At 38.6% G+C, this 20,483-nt stretch overlaps 1 protein-coding gene across 11 annotated transcripts in view; it reads right to left on the bottom strand.

Annotated features, from left to right (window-relative positions):
- MBNL2 (muscleblind like splicing regulator 2) overlaps positions 1-20,483 on the bottom strand; it is a 106,159-nt gene that overhangs the window by 80,020 nt on the left and 5,656 nt on the right. Inside the window, exon 1 of one of the 11 annotated variants that reach the window (XM_030269004.4) lies at positions 13,678-13,908. The exons of 9 other annotated variants lie outside the window; for them this stretch is intronic. The gene's annotated coding sequence lies outside the window, so the exon portion shown is untranslated. Of the gene's footprint in view, positions 1-9,316; positions 10,228-13,677; positions 13,909-20,483 lie in introns of those variants that run through there. One more of the 11 variants, XM_030268884.4, reaches the window with a different exon arrangement.

Genomic DNA, 20,483 nt, shown 5'->3' with positions numbered 1-20,483 from the left:
CAACTGGCTTTGGGCAAGAGACAGTTTTCTGCTCACATTGCAGTGGAAAATTTCAACTGGTTAAAGTAAGTCCTTTCAGAAGCTTAGTTCATTTGTTGTAGTTCAAGCCTAGTGGCAAAAGGTTATTTAAAGACACACTTTGTTTTGCACTTTACAATATGTATTGCCTTGCATAAAACTTCTGTGTTAAACCGTAATTTAAGAGCTTCCTTTAACCATGCACAAATATCAACTTGATATACAACACTATTTTTGCAAGACAATGTCAAACTTTCTGTGTTACAAAGTGAATAAACAGCAAAAAAGAAAAAATAAATTTGATTTGTTCAAATAAATAACATCATCAACACCACTCAGAGATTAAAAAAAAACTTACATAAACATAAGAAGCAGACTGCTGCTGTTATGCTTACACACATTTCTATTTCAGAAACAAGCTTTCAAAAATTACTTAAATGTGTTTTGAATGTGCCTCATTTTAGTGCAATATTTGCTTAGGTTATAAATAGGAGATTTTATAACTTCTAACCTTCAACCTGTACGTGCTGTGGTCCTGGACACCTGGTAAGAATTCCTTCCGTTTCATACATAATTTCCAGGATGAAACATAAAATCAAACCAGACCAGAAAATAAAATCCAAACAAACAAACAAAAAAAAAAAAAAAAAAAAAAAAAGAACAACCTCACTCTAGGTCAAAGTTATACCCTCTAGTAATCCTCTACAACTTTATGGGATGCAAAGTTTGCATTTGCAAAATTTGGCTTTCACAGAGATAACCACTTTGTAACAATGCATAGGTTCTAGAAATCCTGAGAACCTACTTGAATGACTCTTCTCCACATTTATCCTTCTGCCCATCACCTGAAAGAACAGAAAGCATAGTACCACTTTATAGCAACTGAACAGGATTGTTCGCTAAACAAAATAAAAAAAAATTCCTGAAAATACAAAAAACTCCCAACAAAAAAAAGCCCAAAACAACCAACCGAACAAAAGCCCAAAGCAAAACCAATCCAGAAACAACAAAAAAAAATTAAAAAAAAACCAAACCAAATTCCCCCAAACCCACTAACCACCACTAAAAAAAAAAAAAAAACAAAAAATCCCCAACCCCCAACGAAATTATACTCTAAAAAGACAGAAAAGAGAGGGACAACAAAGATGCAGGGGTATTCTAGCTCTATGCTTTCTTACAACAAAAGTTCACTAAATTTACATACTAGGGGAGTGGTCAATTTAATTATTATGGTTCTGTAAAGTTGAATGGAAATCCACAATTTAAGGCCCCATATTTTTTCACCAGATGAACAAAGTCCATCAGAAAAACAATTAAAGAATAATCCTGCATGATATACCCTAAATTTCCTAACAGCAAAACTGGAGTGAAAATAGCAACACAAATTAAGGAGAAAAAAAAAAATTGAAATCAGAAAAGTAGAAACTTGTCCACAAATTTTAATGTTTTAATGTCCTGTTTCAGGAAAGTATTTTTTCCTTCCAGTGAAGCACTTCAAAGACTACAATCATCACATTACATTTACCTTTCTCTTAAGTGAAAAGTATGGTGAGGTTCTGGTGACTGGAGACCCAGATGGGTGAGATGCAGGTAGTTATCTTCACCAAAGCAGAATATTACTACTAAGTCTGTTTTAATTGCGTTTCTCTTTAAGAAAAGAAACAACAAAAAAACTCAAACTATCCCCACCTTCTATTGATTCCTATTACAAGAATCTTCAAGTTTAAGAAGAGAATGCTACTGCAGCACAGCTATCTCGTCCATTTTACTGGAAAGCTGAAAACATCGAGTGCATTTGTTAAAACCTTATCTCCTACAAGTATGTTTACAAGCGACTGTCAGTTTTCATTAATAAGTACAATTCTGACAATGGTAGGGAAGATCTAGGAAATACAAATTCTAAAAGCTCCAAATTAAGTAAAATGAAAGCAAACTAATCATCTCATCTTTGTAACCTGATGATTTCTGTGGAACCCAGTTATCATGGTGACAGGCCTTATGGATGTTAAAGAAATTTAATTTAAAAGAGCAGCTGAAAGTGCTAAGCATTTGCAGACGGTATGAAGACTAAAGTCAGAGCAGAAGTTCACAACAAACTCACAAGATTAAGTATCATGTTTTACTTCTAATAATATACTGTCGTTTTCATAATTAGGTTTGCCAAGGGTTTCCTTCTCTACATTGCAACAATAGCCATAACCAGTAAGACAGTTGGCAGTTAACATAACATTTTTGCAAAGTCATACCTGAAACCAACTTCGAAGAGTTACAAAAGGATCTCATGATAATGAGTTCACTAGGTGATAAAATTACATAAATTTTAACATAAAGACAGGCACAATAAGGCAGATGAGGGGAAAACCAGATGAATAATGAATAGCAAACACACAACGCTAGGTTCCAACAAGACACTGCTACAGCGGAAAGATCATGTGGACATTAGAAGCAATTTGATGATGACATCTGCAAAATATTCAGCAGCTGATGGAGTATAAAAAAGCAGAACATTTGCCACTATCAAAGGAAAACAAAAAAGAATTACACTAGTGTGTATAGACATGGAGCATGTAATTCTGGAATGATAAAAGAGTGAGAAAACAGTAACAGCACCATCAGCACTGCAGAAAGGCGTACATGTACAAAGAGGCAACTGTGAGGTTTTTGACAACAGAAAGAATATGATGAGGATCACCAGATTTTGACTAAGAGGCAGGGAGTGTTCAGTCATTTACCAGTGGGGAAGCCATGGAAAAGACAGCTGGTTTTGCACACAGCAAACAGCACAAGGATGAAGTTAAACGGCAGACGATGTGTTGAAGGTCAAAAATACCAACAAGTTAAAAAATAACTTTTCAATTAAAAATCAGATTATTTAAATAGTCAGAATCAACAATGGCTACTATGTTTGAGAAGGAAAGCCTTCCTCAAAAAGCTTCTCACCCCTGATAGTTCATGCCACACACCAGTAAAGGCACTGCCATCTTCTGCCTCCTTCATTTTTGGAAGGCAGTTCCTTACAAGCGGCCTAGTTCTGCAACCAAGACTGGCTACAAATCCATAGGGACACACTGATCCTCAAGCCCCACTGCAAGAAACTCATCATTTTAATCTCCTATTTCAGATGACAGAGATGACAGACTCATCCCACCTAGCTGTGAGCACTTAAATACATCATTGGTGACCAAAAAGCACTTTCTCCTTCACCCTCCTTGTGCCAAAGTGGAGACAAGCACCTGGGGCCACCATGAAGCCACCAACCTAACTGGACAGACAAATACATTTGCTCTCAGGCCTTACTCTCTCACCTTTCAGTTGAGTCCTCCTCCTCAAGAAACCAAGGGACAGAATCAGAGTGAAAAAGCAGAGAGATGAGAGGGACTGCCCTATAGAAGTGTCCAACCAGCTCTAGCTCCACGGATGAGGTCCAGGATACAGACTCAGTTGCAGGTAGCACTCTCCAGCTCCTCCCCCGAGAGCGATGTTGTGGCTTCTTACCACTTAGGACCTTTTACACCAAGGATTAAACTGAAGGCTTGCTCCCTGCTGGCGTTTCCACTTCAAAGAACTGCTACTGTGGATACTAAAGCCTTTGAAAGTGGCCTTGCTGCACAGTCCTGAGCATTAAATGAGGTCTTTAAAAAAAAAGGAAGGTGGGGGGAGAAAAGTGGAAAGTGCACTGGCTTTATAAACACATCAGTGGGGCCACTTTCAAAACCTTTCATGCCATCTCCAATGTGACAGAGAATATCTTAGAGTTTTTAGCCCCCACCCCAACTCCCTTAAAATTATGGCAATAAAGTAATCCATTCCCAAAGTGTTTCCCAGCATTAGCAGCAGGGAACTAAAATACACAAGGGAATTGTAAAAAAAAAAATAAAAAACACACACAAAGCAAAAAAGTTTTTAAAGACAAGCACTAGACTCCAGGACAGTGGCGCGCCGTGCTGCCAGAGCATGTTCAGCATGCCAATAAGGACTGCAGCACTGCAATCCCCAGCACCAGCAGCCCACGCACCGGCGTCCTCCTCTGCAAAAGCCTCATGCCAGCTGGAGGAGGTGCCCCTGGACACACCACTTTTTGGCTACGGGGTGAGGAGATGAAGGTGAGAAAGCTGGCATTGGTCTCCTCATGGCAGAGAGAGGCTGTGCCACAGGTGAACACAGCCATCAGAGAAATCCCACATGTGTTATCACAGCCTTTTAAATAAACAAGAGTGAGGCAGTGCTGAAGTCCTGAATCATTAACTGGGTGCAGAGGTATGCCCCTGCCAGCAGTGAGCTTGTCTGTCCTGCCAGGGGCACAGCCAGAGGGGTCTGCGGACAAACCAGGGCAGCTCTAGGCTTCAAATATGCATACAGCTGCTGATAACAGCACTGCAGATAGTCTGAAAAGTAGAAGGAAATACCTGAAAAATATTTGAATGGACTAAAATAGGGCTTTGCCAGTCCTGCAAGGCAGCCGCTTTACCCACCTTGACATTAGCAGGAGTGTACCACAGAGAGCTGCCAAAGCAGACAGTGAAGGCACAAACCTGACATGCTGAAACCCAGCATTGAAACCCATCCTTCTAACAATGGAAAAAAATGGCAAACTTGTCACTTGGAAATTGTAGGTTAGTTTTAGACTAAGTTCAAAACACTGCCTATGACACCTATAAAGTACATAAATCATGACAGATTCAGAAAACTAGGGCTAGGGGACTGAGCCATTTAACATACCTGAAGTATATATAACAGAGCAGTAGGGGAAAAAAAAAACCAAAACAGCAAGACAAAATTCCTCAGAAACTCAAGTTAAAAAGTATTCAGTCTAGACAGGAGTGAACACTAGAGGGTTAAAAAAATCAAAAAATTATTTGCCAGGCCACTTGAAAGCCATCATACAGAAAAAAACATACTGAAAAGCTGCCTTCAAAATTCCCATGAAAAAATAAAAAAGAAAAAGGCATTTCCAATCAAACCCGAACTTTCTCTTCCATAAAACAACCACAGGTAAACCTTCCTGCATTTTTCCTTATTGGTACTCTCTAATTCTGCCTACTGTCAGAGGTGCAGTATTCCCTACAGGAGAGAAGATGTTAAAGCTCGTCAACATCCAGACTGACCTTGTCCCTATTTATGAGTTCAGCAATGTATGATACCCAGATCTTCCCAAAACGCTTCCCAAAATGTTTATCATCCATCCAGAAGCTGATGAAAAAAATTATTGAGCTAAAATAGAAAAAATTAATAGACTCTGATATGAATCATCTCTTCCTACTTCTTGATCGACTTATTTATACAATAACTGTATCACTTAATCCCTCCCACTGTCTTTATCAGTTATTGTTTTTGTAGTACAAAAATAATGAAGATGAAAAATTATATTGTTAGTAGTGTGTATATATTATGTATGTGTGTAAGTACTCGTGGAAATATATCTAGGCATGAAAAAGAGAGGAGAAAAAAAAAGGAAAAGAAGAAAATAAATAATAAAAAGAGTGCAAACCTCTGTGTTTATCAATTTATTTACAGCTGAGATCTTCTAGCTGGCAAAGTTTCAGGTATCACCAGCCCACCAGGTCTTTTGCCAGACTTACGACTCCAGGAATCCTACAAGTATTCTGCAGAAGCAGCAAACTGCACACTGGCAGTTCTCAACAGCTTTAGTAATCATCAGTAGCACAAAGAGTCCCCTACATAATTACTATTTCTTTGTGTTAGTTATAAGGATTTTGCATATAATCCCCTGTTAGGTATGCTCTTCATCTTCACAGCCCCAGACTTTTCCTTTTTTAGCATGCCTGAAATACTGCACTAAGAACTTGACATCAACAGCATTATCAGAGAGAGAGCTCGGTGTTTTAACAGCCCAGTTACAAAAGAATAATAAAAAATTGTGGCGATTAAGAAGTTGGCAGATTCTAGAAAGGGGATGCATAACTTCTTTCTTCTCATGCACCCTCTACTCCAAACAGAGCCCGAAAGTTTGGTTTTAAAAGAAGACTTTTTAAAAAGAACACTCTGTATATATCAATAACCAACAACTGTCACTGCATTTGCTAATAATGTATAAGGAGATTAGTTTAATTAGTCAAACAGTTAATTTGACTATTATTTGAACTAGTTTTCAGAATTACACACTCTTGAAATGAGTTTTATTTTCCTCAGGCTATAATTTCAGCCTGTTTACAAACTAGTTAAATAGCACTGGTGCACATTAGGTAACCATAATACATTGTACTAAACACATCAAATTAGCTTAACAATCAAAGGTTTTAAAAAGACAATACATACTAATAAAATTTTTTAAGTGATTTAGTTATCTTTTGCTAAAATTTTGCAACAGTCACATTCATAAAAAAAGGGAAAAAATAATTTGACTTTTAAAAAAGTGTTTCTTCCCTGGAAGAGAAAAAACAATTCTCAAAGTCAGAAATTTCTAGTAACAATAGGAAGCACAGTTTCACTAATAGCTATCATGTGAAATTTGAATATTAGCAATGTGTTAAAACTGTATGCCAAATAATTAATAAGTAATTTCAATTGAACACTCTATTTCTCATCTCTCAGGATTATAAAAACTCAACATTTTACAGAGCTTTTATGAGTAAACACAGTACAGATTATTTCTGACATATTTCTGAGGAACAGAGAAGAAAATTCATTCACAGCTGATGTGATACCTGAGTGCTGGAAATCCTACACAATATTAAGAGCCATTTTTCTTGCTCAGAAAAAAAAAATTAAAATGGTAGCACATAATTATCTCACATTTCTGTAAAATTTACACTTACAAATTAAGAAATTGATTAGCCTTAATAAATGCTCTATTGTCAAGCACTGTACTTCAGGACCTCTAACTCATTGGAAAATTTTATATTAGGAAAATAGAGTAATTCTAAACAAAGTAATTATTCCTTGAAAACAGACAGACTACACATTGGAAGGTTACTACACTAATAACTCTGATGAAATACACAGAGCAATTAAGCAGAAAAGATATTACTAAATTAAATACACACCGGAATCTGATCTGAAATACTTTTAATACCAAATAAATGTAAATGCAGAATATTTAGTACCACCTCTACTCTCTAAGCTGAAGATTCATTTACCTAACCATATAAAGCAGTAGTATATATATGCACCTTGATCAGGAAATAGTTTTTTTAATCCTTTTGTCATGTGATTGTCTGTCAGTAGTTTGATACAAACTACTTGACTAAGTGATGAATGCAAATTTTCACTTTGGTAGTCAGGCATAACAAGATAACTCTAGATATTGTGATCTACAAGGTAGAGAAACCAGACACTGAAATTATCTGAAAGTAAGAGATTGTCTCAAAACAGGAGACTGAAAAGTTTTCTCTGAAAGCTGTGCACAAAACCAGTTTTATTTGCAAAAACTAAATATTTGTCTAATATTTTATAGCTTGAAAAAGATTATTTTACTGGCCTCTAATTATCAGCTTAACACAGTTTGCATACGAACAACACATTTAAGTATCAATAGAGATAGAGAGTTAAACATATATATCCATACCCTATAGATTTGTAATAATAATGCTCTCCATCCTGACACATGTTTCATTTGTAAGTAGATCCTGAAATCCTCAGAAGACAGAAGGTTGTTTTGACTTAGAAGACTAGCATTCAAAAATAACTGGTTCATAAACTGAGTGTGTGTAAACAACCCAGCCACAGGTCCCCAGCAACTACTAGGCCAGGCAGCAGGAAAGTTGTGTCCACCACCCCGGAGCAGAGTCAGCAGGGAGGAGCTGGGAGGTGACATCAGGAGTTCTGAGTACATGTCCTGTACTTCTCCTTAAAAAATGGGAGGGGCAATGCACAGCTGTTCCATGGTCTAGAAGGGCCTACTTGTTCACAACACTGTTAAAACTCATGTAACTCATTCCTAGGATAAAGGAAATCTTGAAACTTTCTCCCCAAAATTACATCACTGAAAGTTCTTTTTAGGCAGCAAAAGGTTCTTCTACCCAATTTCTCTTTAAGAAATTTATCTTTAGTCTTCCTCAGTACATAGACTTATTTTTTTCTACCAACATCCTAGCTGAACACAAGTATGAAATGTACATGGCTATTACAAAATAAATAACCTTACAACATCTTCTTGTCTCACTACTGGGTAATCTTAGAGGGAAAAAAAAAATTAAAACCCAACTATATGATATACTGTACATATAAATGATGCTGCTATAACACAACTGAAGTCAGCATGCTAATTTGGGTCACTAACTGGGTGACATCCTGAAAGGTACTGAGCACCATCAATGCATATGGCAGTGTGAGAAACTTGAAAAGGCTTCAGCATATAACAGGATGAGGAAATGTTCTCAGAGTCCTCCTGCAACTTGATGGTAAAGTTTGCTTCCTATCTAATAAATAATAATAACAACTAAAAACTACTCTGTTCTTCCAGAATTTTACAGACTTCTGCTCTCTCTAAAGCATTTTACATAAATCTTCTCCATTCCTTACTGAGGCTCCTCCTCTGGAAGAAAGTTGATGTGCCTTAGCACAGTGAAATCATTGCTCTAAAAGCCAGCCTGCTCATTAAATTATTCTGCTAGCTGTGTGTTCTCTCATTAAAAATGTATAAAGATCAGATAATTGCAGCACATATTATTAACCTTGTTTTCATGTACAGGTTCTGTTTTGCTGCCTAGACAAAGACCTGGAAAGGGCAATTTTCTACAATAAACTACAATAAGCTAAACTACTATATGAAAAATTCCCCTGGCTTTCATTGAAGAGCAAAGGAATCACAGCACAGTCAAAAAAACCCCATACTTTCATAACAGGGTAAAATACTGTAATCTTGTTGTATACTCCTACAAATCTAAAACAGGCAGTCTTAGCTTTAGTTAAAACTTCCGATAGGGAATTATTTAGATCAGCCAGTCTAATTCACCTAAATCTTCAAACATAGCTGCTATAAACTTCACAGATTTCCAGGTTGACTCCTTCTCCTTCTTAAAGCTAGGCTGCACTTCCAGACAACAACCCAGCTAAAAATCCAATTAGGGTAGCAGCACTTCTGAAACACACTGACCTATTTCTTTTTTTACTTGTTTTAATATGCGTATACTCATGTTCTATTTCTGAAGAGAGCTATTTACACTGGAAATCAATACCCTTTGAAAACAAGTTACCATAAAATCCACCTATTCCACCCAAATAGAATCAAATCACGGGAGAAACAGTGTTTCCCCGACTCCCCCAAGCAACACACACAGTATGCAGTATACTGCAGCAAACTCTCGAAACATTCGATAAAAGACAACGATCCTCCTACCTTGTTTAGCCCTGTCTATTCGACACATTCCCAACGTGAACAGGAACATCTGATACAAACAAACAGCCACATCTTCCCCATCGCATCATGGTAACTACTTCTCACACGAAACGATGAGCAGTCTGTAATGTTTTGGATTTTTTTTTTTTCCTCAGAAAGCCTTGTGACTTATCTGGGTATTTTTCCTCAGATGATGAAGCAGACACAGCCTAAACTCTGTTGCTGAAAGACTGCAGCCCTTCCTTCTCACAGAGCCCTCCCAGCATATGGCAGCCAATCACACCCAGCTTCGTCAGCCCTACTGCTCTTAAACTGATCCTAACGGGATGATTGACACAGCAACACGGCACTTCTAATGTGTAAAAACAATGCATCCATACCAATGAACCAGGAATTTCCCTCGCACAGGGAAGGAGTTTTACTGGTGAGGCAAAGCGATAGCTCCATGAAATAACATACACAGCAAATACAAACAACTCCCTCTCCCTCTACTGCAACAGCAGCTTCAGCATTTCTTGCACAAGGATCTTCAAAGCTTTTGCTAATCGTAAATGCATGCACAAACAACATTTCTGAAACTGCAAAACTGCAGTGGTGCTGTTTTGTTTGTAAAGGTGAGACATGAACCATAATGAATCAAACCATCTGTCTTAATTTAACATGCAGCCAAAACACACTCCGATTCAGGCAGTAATATTCTCATTTTAATGCTGCATAATCTTATGTGCAGTGTCTGCATTTAACAGCAATACACCATAACATCTTTTTGATTATTTCAGACCAGTTGTTAGGGACTGCAGGTATGGGATGCTTCTCAACGAAAACACAATCTATATGATGGTGTTTTAATTAATATCCATGGCAGACAAATCCCATCAGCAGCATCTAAACTCCATGCAATTCGCTTGCAATTGATGTTCATTTGTGTCACTGTTCTGGCATATGGACTGCAATACCATTTTCAAGTCAAGCTGTGGGCAGCATGACATGCTTGGGACACAAGGTCTGCTGTCAACTAGTTTTCCTATAAAATTTTCTAAAGTTTTAAAACATAAAAACAAAGCAGCCAAGGATTGTTAAACAAGAGCTGCAATTAAGAAAAATACAAAAAGGAGCTTAAGCTGAAAGTCAATCTTTATCCAAAAAGGGATAAAGATTGCAGTGCAACAGTACTTTAGGCAGCAGTTTAGGCAATTCAAGCCACTACACAAAAAATGTGTAAAATGTGTTTAAAATGCCACTAAAAGTTTAGAAATATGAATAGACAAGAGGAAAACAAAGCTCTCATTCACTGGCAGCTCTGTCCCAAGGCCCCATTGTTTCCTGTGGACTATTTTGCATATTATAAACACAGCTTCCCAAAAATCCATTATTCCTCTATCCAGCAAGCAGCAAGTCTCCTTTGGGCTCCACCATGTCCCACACAATTTGTGAAAACCCTCCTCTTCCAGGCATGGCTGAAAAGTGTTCCTGCCAAGAAGACTCCTGCCAGCCAGCCCTTACTTTCTGTTCAATCACCCCCTCCATTCTTCTATATTCTGCCCTATATTAAAAAAAAAAAAAAAACACAAAAAAAAACCAAAAACAAAAACCCAAAACAAAAAACAAACAAACAAAAAAAACCCCATAACAACCCTCCTCAAAAAACCCAAATAGTTGATCCTGGTGGGTTCAAGAGACCCTGAGGACAAGGGTGGTAACTCCACCCATTATTAAGATGGCTTGGCACATCTCATCAGGATTTTCCACATTCTTTTGACTCTGCCAAACTTGAGCTGCCCTTGTTAAAAATTTTCCATGCTGGACATCTGCTGTAGGATTTATAGACCTTTCTGCCAAAACACAGTTTGCCTATTTCTGAGATAACCTAGACAAAAACATATTGCTCAGCCATCCTTGTAACTCACTGGGGAACTCTGGCTCCTCTGCCCATGTTTGGGCAGCCTTGAAATTTGGCAAAGTGCTGATCCCTTGCTTTTTTGATGTTGTCTTTAAGGGTGTTTTTTTAATATATCGAGTTTTTTTATATGTTTTGCTACGCACGTTAAAATATTTTCCTATTTGACAAAGCTTTAAAGCCTGCTAATATTCAGCTGACTCACAGCATCTTTTTAATTTTTGTTTCTGATGCCTACAGTGCAAATCTCAGAAAGTGTTCTGCAGCAAGCGTCTGATTCCTTCAGCCATCCATCCATATGTGGCTGGAAAGGCACCAGCCCCACAGTGCGACTGAGCATGTAATGGGCTCAAGTTACAGGAGATTAGCAGGATTTCCCCTGTAACTGCTGCTCCCATCTGCCAGAGCCCAGACATTGGAGCTGACAGCAGGAAGACAACCTCGCCTGTTGCTCTCATGACCCACGGACGTGCGTGAGACAAGCGCTTCGGAGCGCACTGCAGAGGGGACTGTCAGAAAGGTCGGGCGGGCCAAAACACACCGAGAGGCTGGGCAGAACAGGGAGACAGTGATGAGAGGGAAAGGGAGGAACAGATGCAAGAGCCAGAGTCTGGCTTGTCTAGTCGAGCAGGTTACAAACAGAGGAACATGGTGCCCCTGCCAGCCAAGGGGAGTAATCAGCAAGGGCAGCAGCAGTCAGCAGGAGCCGGCCGCCCTCCCCACAGACCCACGCACACTCATACCGCAGCACCCACCCAGAGCTTCTGTGGCCATCAGCTCGCTCCAGCTGGCAAGTTCCCTCAACCCTTCCCCGCCACAAACCCAAGGCAAGTCACTAACACAAAGCCCTGAAAAGGCGCGGGCTCAGCACTCTCTGCACAGCCCAATTCCAAGTGCCACTGCCTCACAGTGCACAAGCTGCTCCTCAGCCACTGCAGAGCTTTAACTGCAGGCAAACAGGGCTCGGGTGCTTCCAGACAGCATTCCTAGTACTGCTGAACCACAAACACAAAACTAGCAGCCACACACCCACCCAGATCCTCCCTCGTGTGGATTATTATATTATAGATTCTCCCATGACAAAGGATCAGAAGACCCTCAACTCAATGAGGCGTGCTGAAAATACATCACATCCCATTTGTGAACGCTTTAGCTAAGACCCACCAAAAAACTCAAGAGAAAATATATGCTCTTTCTCAAAAGTGGCACCTGAGTAGTACCATAGTAAGGCATGACTTCATGGATTGCAAAAAAAAAAAAAAAAAATTGAAATAATTGTTCTGTACATTGAAGAGTGAATAGTTCTCAAATGGAGATGTGCCCATGTACCCATTCATTTTTCACATCAGTTACAAGAAAAAGGCCAGAATTTCAATTTTCAGCCTGATTTATACAACCATATTATATATTTAATTGCAAAACAGTATCATCTTAGAGAAGCTGAGAAATTCACATGTCAAACTCAACAAAGAACAACAAAGGTAAATTTCCAACTCAAAAAATGCCATCTGCTCTGCCTGATATGCTTCTGTAATTAATGAATCAAGGGAAAAAATGCTTCTATCAGTGACTATTACACACAATTTTCTTAATGGTCTTGATACAACTTTTGGAGAAAAGTGAACTATTTTGGAACTAATAAAGAGGAGGAGAAATGAAAAATGCAGAACCCACACAGTTATTTTTTCTTCTTTACTCTTGAATCACAGCAATTAGGTCTAATTCCAGAAACAACAAAACTTTCAATTTAAAGGGAGTTTTGCAAGAAGAGTGGAACATATGTAACACTAGCACTGAAGTCACCAAGCAATTTATGTGATATTCATTTGCAGCAGATTGATGATTTTGAGCTGTGCCTAGATGACCTATGGCAACAGTGACGTTTTGGTAAGTTTGGCAATGACAAAAAGAACTGCAAAACTATTTCCTGTGTCAGTAATAGACTCTTCCCTTAGTAACTTCCCACAACTGTTACTACGAGCAAAATTCAGCTTTGGTAGCTATGGTCTGAATGACAACATAAAGAAAAGTCAAAGCAGCTGCCAAGATTTTAAAACTAGGCACTCATGCATAATATCACTGATGCCAGCTTTTGCAAAATACCTCAATCTCCATACTGGGGTTAAAGGGATGGTGGAAATCATTATTAAGTTAAAAATGTAAAGAGTAATATCAAAATTCCAAGTTACTAACGGGGAACAGGTTCTGAAAGGACAGGTCTAATCTTTGTTTTAAAAATAGGCTCATCACAATAACTTTTTAAGTCTGGCTTTTCAACTGTTTTAACTTCCTACCTCCCAGACATCCCAACATCTCCCTAACCCAGAAAAACTGAAGATTGTGCACAGAAAGGAAAACAGACTATTCTATTTTCATATCATATATATGCTGAGAGAAATATAAAATGGAAACACTCCACAGAAGCAAGTACATATTCAAGTTACATGTCAGGAATCAATCTTACCAAAATTAAGGTGGCTCCTGGAGGCTTTCCAAATGCTCTCTCTCCTTCCGCTGCTTGCACAAGGAGTTTAAGCCATGTCTAAATTGTGAGATCCAAACACATGGGTTCAGGCACACATCCAGTCTGCATCCTGACTTTATTTTAAGATGACACCAATTTCCCATCAGGATGAAAACTAAGTACATGTGCACAATTCCTTTAGAGGGTGGTTCCAGTTGGGAAGGGTGATGAAGGCATCAGCCAGAGAAGAACTGCAGTTCCCTCCAACCAGGCTTTTGTAACTGAATGTTTGAGACACATACACCAGGTGCCATGGAGAGCTGAGCTGCCTCGGGATTGTAGCCTTATGCACTTAGCTTGAAATACATTTGACCAAATATAAACAACCACATTTCACTGAGTCACTCTACTCCCCCTCTCTCTTTATAGTCACTGAAGAGAAATAGGCATTTGTGGGCTGTGATTCATCCTATCCCAAAGTAGCTATTTTAAGAGATTCCATCATACCCTAAAAGCATCTGTGTTTCTGTATTGGTTACCTGAGATGGTCATCCTTAGGCTTCTTTTATCATGTCCTTCATTAAACATGCAGGAGATGAAATCTTACTACAGAAGAAGCCTTATTATGAACATAAATATTTAGATATTTCAGTTACATACACTGGACAGCACTTTAGATTTTCACATTCAGTTCAAATAACTGAAGACATTAGCATAGAGCTAAAGGACACATGTATTTTGACAATGTACAGTTACAGCTTTGGTGTAAATCCTCAGCTTGCCATAAGCATGTTCCAGCTATGTTGCTATATAAGCTACATAAGCTTGTTCTCTAAGCTATGCTGAACATGTTCCAGCTTTTTTTTTTCCCCTCTGTCTGAATCTTTGCACTCACTCACGCTTTCCTCCTCTGAACAACTGATGGGCACCAAATTAACCTAAGAAGAGTTGAACTGGGATTCTCCTCTTGATTTTCGTTTTGGAGGGGGACATATCTGGGGAGAGGGAAGGTTGTTAAAAGAACTATTATGTTGCTGACTCTGTAAGGCGGATACTATAAACTGGCAAAATAATAAGCTCAGTAAAATAAATTGGCAAACCACCTACATTGCCTTACTCTTAGAACACTGACTTATGCAAAAGTTTTTTCAGGAAAGTGATACTGTTTTTCTTCATGACAGCTGAATAAAAAGCCATTTTCAGTTTGCTCATCTGAAATACCAAATTACAGAAGTATTAAAACATTAAAATTGAAATTTTAATCATCCAAGCCCAGATATATAGTTTCTTCTACATGCCCTAGGGAATTTCTGTTGGCCTTTAGTAGCCATTGCTGGAAGCACTGGGTTACTGATATGTCTTATATTTGCCAGTCCCACACACATGTCCCAGATATAAAATTGTCTAGTGCCATTTTAGATGCCATATATTTAGATACTTGTACCCATCCAAAAATGCAACCATTTCCTCAGAAATATTCCTATCAGAACAGATCTTCCCAAATCTTCCAGCAGAATGTAAAATGGTTATATACAAAGCAAAAGCCCTTTATCATCAGCTGCTGAACTCTATCAAGAATATGTTTTATGAATCACAAGGAATCACAGTGTAAAAGTACAAGCACTATTTAAGCCAGAAACATATATCATAAATGCAGGGGAAATCTCTCTCTGCGATCTGACTTCATGTCCCCCTAGTTTGTACAATACATGCCACGGCCAGGGACTTACCTGATGGAAGCCTCCCGAGCCTTCGACTTCAGCTGAAATAAATACCAAATGCTTAAGCCTTCATAAAAATGTATTGCAAATCCATGTGGTTAGGAAAAAAACTTCCCAAATGTGTCAAATTAAGCAGAAAGTGAGTGTTGCACGTTTAGGTTTTTAATACTCAATTGGAAACAATGCTAAAGTGTAATCCAGCACTACCCACTGATGCATAAATCATCTTTAGTGAGACCCCCATGTACTGGGAAGTTCTTCCATCACTGATAAAAACCTGCTCCTTCCTCCTCAGACCCCTCCATGACTAATTTCCTCCATACCCATTGTTCTGGCCTCAGATTTGGAGTAGTTCCTATTCAAACCCACAACAGGAGGAAACCATTTGATAAATCACCTTTTCATAAGAAGTACTAACCACAGCCACAAAGTCACATTGGCATAGGAAAACCCTCTTGCGTTTCAAGGAATGTAGTGGAGGATGCATATACTAAACTTCTGCCACTTTTCTTGGGGATTTCCAACATATTGGGAAGATACAGAAGCAAGAGTTGTCCTCCAAAAACTTCATAAATTACTAAAATTAGTACTTCATAGCACTATAGGAGACATGTATTCCAAGTAAGTTTTCTGCATGCAAGACCAGTATTTTTTAAATCTATTAAGATTCAGTTATCAGCCTCAAATATATTTGAAATCCTGCATAAAATTCAAGCAATGGCTCCAAATAATACATCTTTAAATGAGTGATGTAATGAGAACTCTCTAATTATCCTTTAAATCAAAAGTTCTAATTTATTAATCCATTATAAACCCAAAGAGAAAAAAATGCCACTGAAACTAAGCTACATTTTGAATTTTCCCATCTTCAATTAGCAGAAAAATAATTCAACTTGCTCTTTCTAATTCATTAAAATTATGCTATTGTTTTTGCACACTACTGCAATACAGGTGTAAAACAACCTAATTTAAGAGGTGATGCTGCCTCCCATTTTCCTACAAGCTGCCTCTTAACAGCCTGACTCTGTAGGATAGATGCTCAGGGGCATGCAGCAAAATCAGCAAGCAATCTCCACTGTAAGCAGAGAAAATAGGCTCCAGGAAACTTCACAGAAAATGAAAGCCAATTGGATAATTTTTGTTTTTTTTTTTTAATCAGTAAGAGCAGCTTTCAATCCCTCACCCTTTTACAGCAAGTAATAACCCACACATGTAAGAGCAGAGGACTCCATATAATTAAAAAAGCATTACTTTGGCAAGAAGAGAGGGCCTGAAGTATGTAAGTGCAGGGTTTTATTTCTTTCTGTGAAGTATGGATGACAGGTAGGAGAAAGCTATGCCAAGTGAACTGTTGGCAAGCAACTAGTCTTTTGGTTAACAGGCAGCTCTGTTTTGTGAAGTCTATGAGTTTGTGTTCACTTAGGCAAGCTTTTCTTTAAACATTAGACTTAGATGCATTCAGTCATGAGTTTTGCACTAAATTTCCATTTGCACCTCAAAAGAGGTTGCTTTGTTTCAGCTTGTTTTCTGATTACTGTGAAGTGTCAGGAACACTTTGTTGTATAATGCTTTTAAACATTACATGTGGATCTTTGCCTAATTGCTCTGCCACAAAATACTATATACATGAACATGAATGTTCAGTTTTCCCAAATGTCATGTAACAGAAATCAAGAAATAAGTAGCTGTTAACACAAAGAGAAACAAGAATTGTTTTCACATAGAAAAAAATAAGTAAGCAAGTATGAGTAATGCAGGGCAAGAAACAAGGTCCTCTAGGAGAAGCACTGTGTGGGATAAAATGGCATCCAACAGCATGACCTCTGAAAACAGTATGTTTCAAGTAGCACATGTCAATATTTAATCCCACCAGCAGAAAAATGAAGCAAATTACAGGAAAAAAAGCCTCAAAAATCAAAGTGTATACAGGACTTCATTCACCAGAGACCCAAAGACGGAATGGAAAGTTTTTTTCGTAGGGAAAAGTTTATAAAGGGATAGCATCCAGCTTTCTAACAACTACTTCACCCATTCTGTATTTTTCTCCAGCTCTCCTCTCTCTCAAAAAAAAATGTTATAAATTGACAAAACCATCCATTTGGCTGTTCCCCCTCATATCAGTTCTAATAAGGATAAAATACAACCATTAAGACATAATAGTAGAGCCACAATAAGATTAGAAGATATCCTGTCTGCTACCTTTGGCTTACTTAAAGGTAGTCCTACTAAGGAAAGGGGAATGCAGGGAAAAAGTGTAAGATAAAGATTGCACAGGTGTTTTGCTGTGGGGTGTGCAGTCTTATAAACTTAATATTTTAAGCTAAATTTCACTGCAGACCACCTACCCTTTTCACAACTGTAATGCCACCACATCCCCCAAAGCTATCTTCAGCAGACCCAGAAGGAGAGATTTGCCTGTTTGGGCAGGATTGTATTAACCATCAAAGAGTTCTGTCTGTCCTTCCTTCAGGGACAGGTAAGAACAAAAGAAACCTGTTGACAAAAATATTTTGCTGGTCCTCAGGTCATAAATACTTAGATGAACAATACCAATCTAAGTATAGTACACTGAATCTACCACCAAGCATCCCACAGTAGCTGGTCACCTCAGTCCAAAGCTGTCTAAAAAATTCTTCATTTGAGAAGGAAAGGGGGGGGGGGGGGGTGCAGGCATTCTCCTAGAAACTTTGATTGTAAGAAACTGAAGGGGCTTTCTTACCTAGTCCAGCTTCTGCCTCAAAAGAAAACTATCATCAAGAGCAAACTGGGCCAGCATGGCTTTGTGGCTTTGCCTTGATGAGTCCTTACATCTACTTGCTCCTCTGGACAACCTGCTGGTGTGCTGCACTGCTCTCCTAGTAACAAGATTTTTCCAACGTCCAATCTGACTCTCTAAAGAAACAATTGGTTGTCACTCTCCCTTGGTGTCACCTGGCACTATTAAGTACAGTTTGGTCCTACTATTTTTATAATCATGCTCCAATAGCTGTAACAGCTACTGGACTGTCCGTTTTCATCCAAGCAAATATGCCCAGCTCCCTCAACCTAGACCCCTACTCATAAAAGTAACTTTTCACTGGAATAAGACATGGCAATGGAACTTCATCTGAGCTAGAAGTACTGCCTTGACAAAAGCCGTGACCATGTGCTTAATTAACGCTGGATGAACTAGAAAGACTTCTGCTTTTCTCTTCCCTCTACTACTGGCTGCATATACAAGTAACTACTACTCAGATGTTTTGCATTTGCTTCTTTTGATTTCTCTTTGTACTGCTGACAGAAGGGATATGTTAAACGCTCTGCATCCTGTACAGAAATGTCCACAGAATTTCAGATCTTTCTATTTCAGTACTCTCAGATAGTTTGCATATTTAATGTACTTCTATTTTACAAAGGTATCTAAAATCAAGCTACCTAACAAGAAAAAAATGAAGTTACCAGTGCTTATTTTCTATAGGAGTTCTTTATGGGTCCTTAAAAACCCTCAAATTTTATCCAGCTGTTTCCAGTTATGGTCATCTCCAAAGATTTCTTTTTGAGACAATGTAACTTCAAGAGTATTGGCAGCTATTTAAAAAAAAAAAAAAAAAAAGGTGGGGGGAAGGTCAAATAAAAAAATTCTAACCTTTATGGATATCCATTCATTCTGGTCCCTTTTTCAGTCTATTAGAAATTAAATTGGAAATCAACAAATAACGAAGAACCTGCTGACAAAATCTTGCCAGAGTAAGCAAAGTGGAACTACAGCAGTTTCAATTATTCCTCCTGTTTAGAAAATTCATTATCTCAATCCTAAAAGCTTTCTGCACAGTTCTGCACTAATGACATTTTCCCCCATCCCAGTTTGTTTCCAGGAGCAGACTCCACCAGGGACTCAGCAGCAGTGGAGACCAGCTCTAGAGGCTTAGGAACTACTTGTACCACGTAAGAAAAAATACTTCAGACGTCTTTGAAATTTGTGAAGAAGAATGGTGTAAGCTCTCCAGAAAGCAAGAAGAGTGCTGTAGTAATCCTCCTGGCAGCCCCAGGGCCATCACCAGAATTCAGATGACCAAACTCTTCTGCTGGTTTGTGAGGGAGGAGTATTGAGATCCACCCAGCTCTTGCCTCCAGTTATTGCCACACCATTAGTCAAGTGGCCCCTTTACAGCTCAGGAAGTGGACAGATTTTTCTTCTTCCTTCCTCTAACTCACAACAGCAAGGACAGGTTATTTTAAAATAAAAAATTACTGTCTGAAACCACCAACACCATCTTCTGATGGAATGTGCCTTAATCTTAACATTACCCTGCCTTCATCCTTCCTGTCCACACTCACCACGGCTCCCAAAGGAGGCACATCCAGGTCTAAGCATTCCCAGGTTTCAACAGCTTGTCCCTCCAAGACAAATCACACACCTCTCTTGTGGGACCCTAGCAATCCAAATGACATGGCACACTTCATCTGCCATGGTACAAACTGGACTGGGTTTTCCAAGGAATTAGAGGGAAAGAACCAGAGAAATCAGATACTTTCTGGTAGCTACAAGTAGCAGAAGAAATACACTCCACTATGAACAGGAAGCAAAAAGCACAAAGCATTATGAAATTAAGTTAATGACTTGAGTAATGTAAGACCTACCTCTAACTGCCAACAGACCATACACAATCCTGAGAGTGAAATACATTATATACATTGCATCACCCAAAGCTCTCTCTAGATGGGATATAAATCCCATGTCTTTTTTCCCCGCTCCTCACAATACATCGTCCAAGACAAGCAGACACCAAGAAGCACTTTGTTCACCTGTTCTGCAAATATGAAATCCAAGGTGCTTATATTAAAGCATCTTTATTAGATTTCATTAACCTGAAAAGCCAAAGCTAAGATTTATTCACTCAAAGATTACAATCAAGAAACAGCTTTAGGAAGATCAACATTAATACCTTGCAATGGAAGGTAGCAGAACGTCCCAGAATTACGAAGCTTGAGACTTTCAGCAGATATTTTGACACAAGGTTGACCATGATAAAATCCCCAAACCTTAGCACCTTGTGTTTTTTAAGAAAAGCCAGTTCCACATAATCCTCTTGGCACTTTTACAGA

Source organism: Taeniopygia guttata, chromosome 1 (assembly GCF_048771995.1).
Source record: "Taeniopygia guttata chromosome 1, bTaeGut7.mat, whole genome shotgun sequence".
In the NCBI taxonomy this organism is placed as follows: Eukaryota; Metazoa; Chordata; class Aves; order Passeriformes; family Estrildidae; genus Taeniopygia; species Taeniopygia guttata.
This window is presented reverse-complemented; position numbering and strand designations above follow the sequence as displayed.